General features: G+C 47.9%; 1 long non-coding RNA gene across 1 annotated transcript; it reads left to right on the forward strand.

Moving 5' to 3' along the window:
* Window positions 1–7,074: 7,074 nt before the first annotated feature.
* LOC144733237 (uncharacterized) lies at window positions 7,075–10,132 on the forward strand. Its single transcript, XR_013588330.1, has 2 exons — window positions 7,075–7,278; window positions 8,089–10,132. It is a non-coding gene; the product is annotated as an uncharacterized LOC144733237 (long non-coding RNA).
* Window positions 10,133–13,042: the final 2,910 nt, after the last annotated feature.

Consider the following 13,042-nt stretch of genomic DNA (forward strand, 5'->3'; position numbering starts at 1 on the left):
AAATCTCGATAAACTACTCACTTCTAAATACATGTTAATTTTGATTCACATGTGGTTTTTATCTGACTTTATGTGAACGAAAAGAGACACATTTGCCAGTTTTCTCATTGAAAATAGGTCAATTAAAAATATCACTGTCCTGGTCACAAAAGAAACGTTTGTGGGGAATAATAGCCATTTTATATAATTTCTAGGCATAAGCAATTACGAAATAACACTTACTAACCAGGAACAAAAATTGTATTACATAATTACATAGTGTAATCAAAACTTAAATAATCGATTTTTGGTGACGACATAAGACGGTGTGCGCTCCTGCTAAGATGTGTCGATCCATGATCGCCATCGCCTGTGATACCAATATGGGTGTGTCTGGTCGAGCCGTCACTAGAGGCGTGCAATAATGAAGGGGAATACAAATTTGTGCTGCTGGAGGTATGGCGAGCGTCTATTTCGCGACTGCCTGCACTTGAACTGACGTCTGGGTACCATTGTCCAGACGTAAGAAATATAGATGTTCCCCTGATGGCATTTCGATGTACCCTTGGTCGATCACAATAGGCAGCTGGTTCAAATAACCAAGTTCCCAGCAAACAGGAAACCATCAACGTGCTGGAGACGAGTACAGGGCCGGATTATAACCAGTTCTCCTACGCGAATTTGGGTTTCCAGCTGCCCCAAAATCCCATGATTCCCCCATTTGCCGCTACCTATGATGATTGAACAGGACACAAGCACTGGGCCCTGTGGGGAAGCATCTCAAAACATGCAGGGAGATAATAGTCGCCGACACTCCCGTATCTACCAGCATCCGGACCTCAATTCCCCCCGCTGAGCCTTCCACCACCGACATCCCCACCTCGGCTGTTATTACCCTCTGTGCCAACTTGCGCAGGTGTTTACCCACAGCCGGCCACCGTTGTAGTGAAAAATCGCGTATGTAGGAGAGTGGCTGTGATCGTCGAGAAGTGACAGGTGCAGTCGGTGTGGGTGTGTGTGAGGTCTGCGATCGTATCTGCCGAGGTGTTTGGTGTGCTGCAACTCACCTGCTGGTTGTACGTAGGGTTGGAGCGCGGCCGTTGGCATGTGGGCGACCCCAGTGGGGCAGCATCGGTGAGACACCCGCGTACAACGTGGCCCATGTGGCCATATCGGTAGCAAGTCACCAGGTCCTGGGTCCGGCTGGATGCCCTGAGTCCATGGGGCATCCAACAGTGAGTCTTCTGAGCCAGTCCAGGGTATGTCTCCCTCACAGCTGCCAACATCTCCTCCCCGGGCAGCCCCACATCCATTTCTGGTTCAGCATCTTCTCTCACATTCCATTTTTTCTGAAACCCATCCAGTCCTTGATGCGTTGATGAGTCTGCTATTTGCGCGACCACACGTTGTGGCCTCATCACCTCGTAATGGGCTCTTATGCTCTTCGCAATCCACAAGAGAAGGTCTGCTTGCCCTCATCAGTGACTGGCAAAACATTTTTAAGGCCTGTGCCAACGCTAACATACGGTTGGCAACCATAAAGTACAGTGCCCCTGTATCCAGAACCGGGAAAGCAACCTGGTCCAGGACCATGAGAGCACTTTTTTAGGATAAGGCTGATTCCCCTTGTTGCCGCCGACGGTTTTGGAATCGTCTTTTTTCACTGGATTGTGGGTCAAAAATCTCAGCCATCTCTCAATGGTCGGATTGTAAGGTGTTCTCGTGGTGTCTGCCCCACTAGGGGCGATTCTCCCCCCTCCTAAAGGGACCCTTCCCTGTTTCGTTGTGGTCCTGGTGCTGTTGGTGGTGGTCATGGTGCCGTGTTCTCACCTGTTGGCGACGCTGGCTCCTCCATCTCTGGCGCCATCATCTCTAGCGGTCCGTCTTGGGCGGTGACCACCCCTGCTGTCGCTTTTGCCCATGGCGTCCCCGCAGTAGGGCTTCCCGCTCATGTGAGAGAAGAAGCCGCTGTGGACGACAAGGGTAGCATTCCTGGGTCAGCAGCCACTCTGTCGTCCAGCAGCTGTTGCAGGAGGAGAGTAACCATCTCCAATAGTTGGTCGACCCGGTCCGCCATCCTTTCACGGGGTCGAGGGCCCCCTGAGGTGTTGCTCCTTGCTCCCCGCCATCTTTTCATGGTTCGGGGAGTCATTCCAACCCCATCTGCAGACTGAGCCATCTCCGCATCACGGCCGTCTGGGGTGCTGGGAGAAGTGTCACGTTCCTCCCCTTCTTCACCGAGATCTCTGTTGGGGTTCTTCTTGTTGCCGCGTCGAGGCATCTTTTCATCCCACCGCTGCCACCAGTTGTAGAGAGTCCACTAGACAAAGATTGAGGGTTGCCACTTTTTTATTTCCCACGGGCTCACACCATACTCGTCCACCCTGCTCCGATCCTGTCCCAGAAGCTCCCTGATCACCACGCCTCTCCAGAAGACATCACTCTCTCTCTTTCCCCGTGACGTCCTCCTCATTCTGTACCCTCAGATCGCGCGAGTATTTCTACCCTCGGATCACGAAAGTATCAGCATTACAAAAGTATAAATATCAGCTTCAACAACACCTCAGTGCGCGGGTATTGCTGCTGTCGACTGCTGCTGCTCTTTCCTTGTCAAGTAGACATCGGTTACAGTCGTCTGTAATGGAGCACACGCAAGGATTGGTGTATTTCCTTTCTTCCTTCAAGGACTACCTGCCCAGCATCGCCACCATTATTACGGGCATGCTTTTGCCTATTTTGGCTGGTGTAGCAGGGGTCTTTTTCCCTCTCCTTACCTTTCCCTGTCCTTGCATCTCACCTGAGGATCAACAATATGCATTGAACGCTTCTTATCTTATCTTCTTATATATAAAAGTCTCCGCGCGCTCGCACTTGCGGGGGATTTGGCTCACGGACGGTGGGGGTTAAGACCGAAATAATTTGCCAGCCGGCACGCCCTAAGCCCCGTGGTGGGAATAGGCTATTCCGTTTTACCATCTGTAAACTTTAAAGTAGTTTAATTAACACATTTGTGCCGTTTCTATTATTTATTATTTACTTATTGCGCGACATCGACCGAACCAACTGACGACAATTGCGTGGGGGGGACGGACCCTACCAAGTTGCGCGTTGACTCGAGCTCACGGGGACATTTTCCTTTACGCGTTTAAAGCCAACACATACACACATGATGCTGCGGACATTTCTTCACAGTGTCATGTCCTCTTCGCCCCCCCCCCCCAACACGATGTGTCCAGTTTATACTACAGACTCCCTAGATCATATTTTACTGCTTACATACACGGGCGTGGGATGCTGGGGGGGGGGGGGTAGCGCCCAGCCCCTAGCCTGCCAACGTGCCAACTCCGCCGCCTCGCCAATGTAGGCCAGGACGGGGACTACGCATGGCACAAAGCCTAAACATACCTTTGGTACTACAAATTTCCAAGCTTCTTAAGCTAACAACTCAAGCCCATTGTTTATAATTTCTAAACACATTAGTTGACACACATTACAATAATAATGTTTGTGTGCAGATTAAAACTCAGCTTCATTGTTCAGCATTATGAAACAAGTTCACAGATGTTACAATAATTATGTTTTTGTGAAGATAACAACTCAGGTTCATTGTTTACCATTATGAAACAAGTTGACATGTTACAATAAATATGTTTGTGTACACTAAACTTTTTTGGATTTTTGGGTTGCTAAATTTCCCCTTTTTTTGCTGCGCTTTTATAACGCTGCCACAGTCTACTGCCAGTCTGTGATTTCTGCTTATTTCTTCAATGCATTTATATTGTTTCCATCGCTCATGTCACGCTATTTACTCATACGTAGTACTGCGATACTGATAGCTGTGCCATCATCGGGGATTGCTGTGCCCATCGATTTGTGTGGGTGAGTCCATGTGTGTGTGTCAGTCGATCTGTGTGCGTGTACGTCGATGTGTATGTCAGTCCATATGTGTGTGTGTTAGTCCACATGTGTGTGTAAGTCAATGCGTCTGTGTGTGAGTCCATATGTGTGTTAATCCATGTCTGTGTATCTAAAGTAGATATCTGTGTGTCACAGTCCATGTGTGTGTAGGGCTATGTGTGTGTCAGTCTATGTATGTGTAAGTTCATGTGTGTGTGTCTTAGTCCATATGTGTGTGTGTGAGTACATATGTGTGATTACGTCAATGTGTGTTTTAATCCACGTATTGCTGTGTGCGAGTCGGTGAGTGTGTGAGTCGCTGTATGTGTGTACGTCCATATATGTACGTGCAACTCCATGTGTGTATATCTCAAGTGGATGTCTGTGTGACAGTCCACATGTGTATGTGTGTGTACGGCAATGTGTGTGGCACTATGTATGTGTGTGTGTCGCTGTATGTGTGTACGTCGATATGTGTGTGTAACTCCATGTGTGCGTATCTCAAGTACATTTCTATGTGTGTGTGAGTCCATATGTATGTGTGTGTGTCTCTAAGTCGATGTGTTTGTGTCTGTCAGTCCATATGTGTGTGTGTGTGTGTCTCAGTCCATGTGCGTGTGTTAGTCGCTGTGTGTGCATGCCTCCATGTTAGTCAGTGTAACTCCATTTCTTTGCGTGTCTGTAGGTCCATGTGTCCATCTTAGTCCATGCGTGTGCTTTATTGGCCTGCTCAAGGCCTATGATACCATCAGTAGGCCTGGCCTCTGGGTTGCTCTTCGTGCTTTCCGAGTCCCGAACCCACTCATCACCATCCTTAAGGACCTTCATGATGGTGAGTGGCCCCGCATCTTAACTACGTGGCCGTGAGTCAGAGCCATTCCCTTTACACCTTGGGGTGCAAAAGGGATGTCCTCTGGCTCCCAGATTGGACCACGTAGTTCGTCGAGCCTTCAATGCCTGTACCGGAAGAATTCACATCTGCTACGGATACAATGGGAGGCGGATCTATGCCTGGGTGCGGTCAAGGGATGGCTCCCTATTGCTCAACCACGTTATGTATGCCGATGATCTGCTAATGGCTGCTCACTCGGAGGAGGAGTTCCAGGTGCTGCTGCTGAACCTGGAGCTTGCCACCAACAGGTGGGGCCTTACCATCAGCCCAACCAAAGCTAAGCACCTGCCTGGATATTTTGTACCATCGAACACTCCACCCCCACAACTCCCAATTGGTGATGGGCAAGTTGTGGAGACAGTGGAGAGTTTCCCTGGGCAGTGTGCTAATGACCGGCTCCGGTTTAACAGCAGAGGTCTCACTCCGAATCGGTCGAGCTGCAGTATCTTTTAATTGGCTGCGTAACGCTGTGTGGAAGCTACCTGGTCTATCACTCCGTACGAAGCTTCAGGTCTTCTCGGCCACGGTCATTCCCTCCCTTCTCTACGCTTGCGAAACTTGGACCCCCCTGATGGAACATCTTCGCCGGTTAGAAACATTTAGGCTGGCCTGCCTACGATCCATCCTGGCTTTAACCAGGCTGCATTGTGTGAGGAGCTCACAAATCCTTGAAAGATGTGGGCAAAGTCCCATCGGTGACCTCCGGCAGGCAAGGCTGCGTTACCTGAGTCATATATCCCGCATGGCCAGCCACCGCATGCCTAAACAGCTTTTGTTCCGCCGGATCGAGGGGGCTAAACGGGTGCGGCACGGGCTGGGGAAGACATGGAGTTATGTGCTACAGGAAGACTTGAAGCTGAGTCCACTTGCGGATGACTGGTACCAGCCGTGTCAAGATCGGCCACTGTGGAGGAGGCTCCTGAAAGACACTATTGGCCAGTTGGAGGCAGTCACCCTCCAACAACAACGGAGAGCGGAGGAGCGACGCTCACAACGAGCGGAGCGCCGGGTGGCTAAAGCACAGAAAGTTGCCACAGTAGGGGCCACAGGTGCTGCATCGGCCAGTCGTCTCAGTCAGTCGACCTGTGCCATCTGGGTTTGCCCCGTGACCTCTTGCCAGCGGCCGTTCGACATTTCACGTGGCCTCAAGGTGTGTGCATGTTTTGGGAACAGTTCCTTCTCGTCACAACGATACGCTAGGTGATGATCATGGGTGCGATAAACCCATGCGTTTAGCCAGATGTCGTGACTTGATTATTCTAGTAAAGCATTTCGTCAGGTTTCACTACCGACGATTAAAGTGTAATGTGAGGTTACATCCGGGTCGTTGACTGATTACAACTCGTCACGACAATTGGTTCTGCCGGTCCTGGTTCATTCATAGTCAATGGGGGGAAGCCTAGGGGCGTGGCCCTGACGTAATGGGAAGGTTACAGCTGGTTGTTGAGGGTTGGTTCTGCTGGCTTTAGCCACAGCCAATGGGGAGACGAGTCAGGGGTGTGGTCCCTGGAGCCTCTGGAATATTCCATAGAGGCTAACCAGGATTGGTGGAAACGTACCACGTGACCCGGGTATTAGATAGGGGTGGAGACAAACGACACGTGGTCAGAACGGGAACAAACAGAGAGAGGGGGCCACGCGGAGCGGGGCTCCGGGTTGCTACGTGGCAGTGTGTCTATCTGTTCCTCTCACGCTGCCTGTCAGCAGCGTGAAGGAAAGCTGTAATGCAAAGTTGAATAAAAGACCGGATTCTAGAAGTCGCCTCAACGACCTTTATTCATAAGTATAAATAGTCGCTTGAACAACACCTCAGTGCGGGGCTACTGCTGCTGCTGTCGACTGCTGCTGCTCTTTCTGTGTCGAGCAGACATTGCTTACAGCGGTCTATAATGGAGCACACGCAAGGATTGATGTCTTTCCTTTCTCCTTTAAAAGACTACCTGCCCAGCATTGCCACCATCATTACGGGCGTGCTCATGCCCATCGTGACTGGTGTAGCAGGGGTCTTCTTCCATATCTTTGCCTTTCGCTGCCCTTGCACCTCGCCTGAGAATCACGAATATGCATTCACTTCTTTATTTATACCATTTTCTCTCATAGTAGCAGCGGCTTGTGCCATTCAGCAACCCTCAAGTGCAAAAATAATTGCACATTTAATGGCATCTTTCAAATGCAATAACCATTACTGTCGATGTTTGCTTCATTGTTTAATGTGGATTGTTGTGACAATAATAAAAAATGCGACTATTATGTTCGCATCATTTGTTTGGATCATATTGGCTTTCTTCAATGGTGACATCTACATTTGCCTTCGGACTGAAACCCTGGGCTGGGGCCGTTTCCCGGCGCTCAATTCGAGTTTCTCGAGAATGAGCGAGAAGGAGAGGCGGGCCGTGCTGGCCAAGGTTCCGTGCGACGATCTGAAGAATCCTTTCACCGGCCTCGTCTCCAACGGCACCGAGCAGGAGATGAAAAACGAAATCGTCGACTTTCTCAGCGCTTCTGCTCAGGTGAGGAGAGGAGACTTAGTTATCACAAATGATAGCTCAACGAAGTGGCTTATCATCATTTGGGAATTCATAGCAGCCAAATTCTCTAAACGCATCAAGACCCATAGAGGGAAAAACCGGATGATCCGGAGGAAAATCCACACGACCACGGGGAGAGAGACTCCACATATGCAGGTGTCAGGGTTGGGATCGAACCCACAAATCCCTGTATACCACGCAAGATAGTTAATATCTCACCACCGTGGTGGCCGTCATCCAGTGTCGTCACGGTGGTGTGATGTTATATCCCTGGCGAGACGTTAACTCAATTGAGCGAGGTTAAGGCCAAATTATATTGTTCTGTAAGAGCTATAAAGATATTTGTCACAGATGTCCAGTAGCGGCAGGTCGGACAACAATGAACAATGCAAAAGCTGATAGCAGTGCAAAGTAGAGGAAAGATAAGCAAAATAAAATGTACAAATAAACTACAACTGTTTCGATATTACAAGGTAAGTCCCACTGCGCTAGAAGCTTCATTTTCACAAGCGACCTGTCCACAAACGATAGCTCAATGAAGCAGCTTATCATGTGGAAATGTATAGCGGGCAAGTAATCTAAATAATATCACACACAGGACAATATCACAGCAGAAAATCGCCCCCGACTGCGGAAACTTGGCAGGGCGTTCCTGAACAAGAGTCAAGAGACTCATTGAGGCTTACCTGGGAAAACAAACGTAATAACAATAATAACATTGTACAATGTTGATTTGTAACCATGATGATTATGGTTATAACCCTGTTTTTTCCGTTTTCATTTTTTTTTCAGAACAATGCATGGATATTATCTTTAGTTATAATTCTGGATGTATTTTTTACATTTCATGCACAGAAATATTTTTTTACAAAATATTCTGAACTTATCGATCGTTCACCTGAGAACAACTATTCAAAGTTTGAGAAGCAGTTCATCAAACAGAAGACGGAGGAGCTCTCGAAGCTTTTGGCGGAGGAAAACGTGAACCTCATGTTTGCCCATCTGAATCACGTCAGGGAGCAAGGGCATATAAATACCCTCCCAGAGGATTATCAACACGTGGACTGTGGTGAAAGCAGCAGTTCCCTCAACACCTGGGCAAATCTAACAAGTCGAAGGGTATCGAAAGAACCGAGTGGCAGAAAGGAGGATAAGCTGATGCAGTCTAAGGACCAGCACGGCTACCAGGCAGATTAAGCCCAAAGTCTTGTGGCGGAGGCAGGGGTGAAGGGTTATAATGAACTAGAACAGGGACCGGCAACCTGCAGCTCCGGTGCCACATGCGGCTCTTTAAGTGGCTGCTTCGTGACATTATTGACATGAATTGAGGCTCTTGAAGTATTGAGTTTGTTTTACCGAATTAGAAAAAAATGTCTCTTCTTGTTACTTTGGATGCCGACTCCTGCACTAGAATGTCACTATCGTATACGTGCTCGTTCTCTATAGTCAGGTCCTGCAATTTTCATATCAAGGATCTACGACATCATTCGACCACTATTGAGTCGTGACATAGACTACACGGTGCGATATGGTGTGGTATTAACAAGATTCGATTATTGCAACTCAAAACTCTACGAGACGTCTGGAAAAAAACATTACCAAGTTGCAGCGTGGCCAAAATTCTCTGACACACGTCATGATGGGTATGGCGAAAACAAACGGTGCCTGGCCAGTGCTTGTCGAGCTGCATTAGCTTCTGATTGCCAAAGGAATATATTTTAAGTTCACGTTAATTTTACACAAATTGCTTGCCATAAATACACCACAATACCTTGCTGATCTCATTAAGAAGCATAAATCATCACGTGAACTCCGGTCATCCTTGCAGCGTCTATTGGCTGGCCATCGAACAAAGACGGTCACCGCATCGCGCGCTTTCAGATGCGCTTCTGCAACCATCTGGAACGCTCTTCCTTCCGATAATAAGAAGCCACTGGAGCTATGCACTTCCAAATCATCATCTAGATAGAAAACTGATTTCTTTAGAACTTCTTTTTGTGTTTGGTTTGTTATCCTCCCACCAAACCTCCGATTTGCATGGTTGGCTAATTACGGTGTGAAGGAAATTCAACATACATACTTTCAATATTGCTCTGCATTTTCCCCTACTGATTTTGACCATAGCCAACAATATATTGTACTAAAATATTGCTTCGAATTTCTACGATTATAACTATAATCATAGAATGTATAAGAATATTGCTTTGAATGTGTCCACCACCGATTGTAACTGTATTCAATAGCATGCACTAGAATATCGATTAGAATTGTATACTACTTATTATAACCATAAGAATATTGCTTGAATTTTTTAATACTGATTATAACCATAGCCATAGCATGTACGAGAATACCACTTTGAATTTTCTACGACTGATTGTAACTATTCAAAAGCATGCACTAGAATATTGCTTTGATTACTAATTCTTGTAACTATTGCTTCGATTACTAATTCTTATAACTATAATCAGAGAATGTATAAGAATATGGCTTGAAATTGTCTACTTCTGATCATAATTATAGCCTTAGAATGTTTTAGGAAATGGATTTTAATTTTCCACTCCTGATAATAACTGTAATCAATAGATTGTACTATAATATTGCAATGAATGTGTCCACTACTGATTATAACTGTATTCAATATGGCGCACTAGAATATTGCTTCGAGTTTTCTACGACTTATCATAAACATAACCATATAATATCGAATAATATTGCTTTGAATGTTTTACTACTTATTTTAACTATAATCATGAGAATGGATAAATGGTTGGTCTCACAGTATATCTTACGATCGTGTACATTTTAAAAATGTTATTAAATCTCTTCATGCTTACATCGTCTGATTAAGTTGATTTTTTGTAACTTTTATTTCATGTGTAGTAGCATCCACGGAGACACACACTAGAACTTGGAGGCAACACGTTAATTACAACACCCCGACAGGGTAACTATATAAACGTACGGGATAACGCCATAGGTGGTAACAACTTCCACTAACGGCTTAACCACAACGGGCAACTACATAACCGGGTCAGGTCAGTAACGTACTGCCTGACCCATGATGCCGAACGTGACGACCGAAGATCGAGGAGACGTAGCCCGGCGGGTTGATTCCAGAAGACAGCCCGGATCGGTGCTCGGCACTTCCCTTTTATGCCCCTGAGCGTAACCTGGCTCCGCCCTAGGCAACACCCCTTCTAGATCCTACTAGAAGGTTCTGGGCCTTGTCACGTGTCCCTCTCACCACCCCTTGCCCTCCCTCGCTACCATCTCCTGGTCACATACTCTTTCGGGTTCACCCAGACTGTCATGTCCTGAAGTGCCCTCTCTCTGGCCATCACCAGAAGCATGCCCCCTAGGGCCCGCTTCTATGCCATACACATTCTGGTACCAGAGAGAGACGCTGGCACTAGACGCCTTCCGTAGTGACTCAATATACAGATAGTCCCAGAGTTATGACGATCTTATGATGGCGATACGACAAAATTGTAAAAAAAAAAAAATTCGCGCGGCAGGCAAACGCAGCAGCGTACGAGGTACGATACTGTATGTTGGGACGCTGCCGGGATGTACGCATCTCCCGCCTTATGTGATACCTCACTCTCACCAGCGGTCGACGGAGTTAACATCGTTCAAGTATGCAGTATGCAGACGACGTACATAATCTTGGTGAGTACGCTACATAATGATATGTTATGATACGTTAAATGCATGTGTAATAAAGGACTTCGCCACACACTGCTTGGTCTCCGTCAGTCTTTATTCGGGTTAACACCTGCACCCCGCTGGTCCCAACACCGGACCAGCTGCTCCTTGCGACGCGCCCCGCACGCGCTCCTCCGTCAGTCTCTCCAGCTTCCCCGCTCCGCACACTGCTGGCCGACGGTGTGCTGAAGCCCTGCGGCCACGTGGCTGATGGCGCGGATTCCCTCCGGCCACCCAACGTGGTCCCGCTTCTTCACTCCAAAAACTGACCCTGAGCCCTTCCGGGCTCCCACCTATATCCCCTTCACCACGTGACCCTGTCTCCTCCCCCACACCACGTGCTTCCGAACCTTCCAGATCTCGCCTATCCCTCGCGCCCTGCTGCCTTCGCCCCTAGGTTCCGCCCCCACTCACCTCGCTTCCAATTGGACCCGAGGTGAGCGGGGACCTTCACATACACCCCATACTGGCTCCGCCCCCCAATACCTTCAGCCCATGTGATTGGCCGAAAGACCAGCAGCGAACCCCGCTTGCGCTCGCATTACACATATATGATACGTAGCTTTAGCGATTTCATTTTAGGGTTACCACGATACGATACGTTCAATGCATGTTCAAAGTTTTAATAGCAGATAGGATTGTTTCCTGAAAAAACTTTCTATTAAATTGCAGTTCATATAGGTAGGCTAAGAATTTACCTTGATTTTTACTTTACATTTTACTGTGCAATACAGTATTGTAATTAATAAATACAACAGTATATAGTTTATACAGCACGGTACTGTAAATTGCTCTGTTTTGCTAAATTATCAACATTCTTTAAAACTCCTGGGTAGGCGAGGCCATCTTCGACTTACGATATTTTTGACTTATGATGGGGTCGTCATAACGCATCTCCACCGTAAGTAGAAGACTACCTATACATGACTGCATCACCCCCCACCCCCTCTTATAAAACATAGCCGTCCCAGCTGATACTATCCCAAAAGCAATGTGCCTCCCCAAATATTTTAGTTTCTATGAACCAACTACAACAACAATAACTGAGGACTGCGCAATATGTGCAACAATCGAGGAAGGCACAAAAAAACGCAATGCACCCAACCTCCAGACAATATGTACAACCGTGCCCCCATATGCGTGGCACCATTCGCGAGCACAAAAAGAGCCAGGATCAGCCAATGACCCATTCAGCTCGCATGCATGACCACCAACAGATGAAGCAGGAATAAATAGGATGCTGGAGAAAAGTCATTTGAAATGGACGGTCCTTGAACGGGTCCTCGTCACCAGACTCCCGGACGGAGCGAGTTTGGGTTTGCTGGGGGTACCAGAGACAGGTTGAAGATGGCCTAATGGGCGCGGCCCCTCCCGAGAAGAAGACGGAAGTCCAGCAAGAGGAGAAGGAGTGGGTGACGGTCGCTCCACTCTCCTTAATCTGCCTCTGGTCGGCACAACTGGCTGCTCCAAAGGTGCTTGAGTACTGGGATCATGTGTGCGCAGAACCAGAAATTCCCTGGGGCACTATCTCTGCGGACGCACGCCTCAGCTCGCCGGACACACCAGACACACGGCCATTGGGTAGTGGAGATGAAGGGATTCCACCCGGCGGAAAGAAAGGTTACAGTCACGACGGATGCACAAACCACCGCCGAAGACCGAACTGAATCCGCACACATTGTGGCCTTCTCACCTCAATAACTTCGACCAGCCCCTGTCAGGGTTTGTACAATTTGGGGGACGTACCCACCGGAACCTGGGGGGAGTGTAACCAAGCTTTTTCTCCCGGTTCCCATTTAGTTGGCGAATCTCGGAGCCCCCTCAGCATCTTGTTTGCTGACTGGCACGAGGCCGAATTCTCTCTGAAGACCTCCCGTGCCTCCGACAAGCACTTAAGAGAAAGGCGCATAGTGCTCGGTATGTCAACTTTCGTCCTTCTAGGCTCCACATCTAATTAGATTTCAATAGGGGGTCCTCTTTCTCTACCATACATAAAAAAACGGCGAGAAGCCAATCGAAGCGTGGGGAGCCATTCTGT

Source organism: Lampetra planeri, chromosome 45 (genome assembly GCF_965212315.1).
Source record: "Lampetra planeri chromosome 45, kcLamPlan1.2.h2, whole genome shotgun sequence".
Lineage (NCBI taxonomy): Eukaryota > Metazoa > Chordata > Hyperoartia > Petromyzontiformes > Petromyzontidae > Lampetra > Lampetra planeri.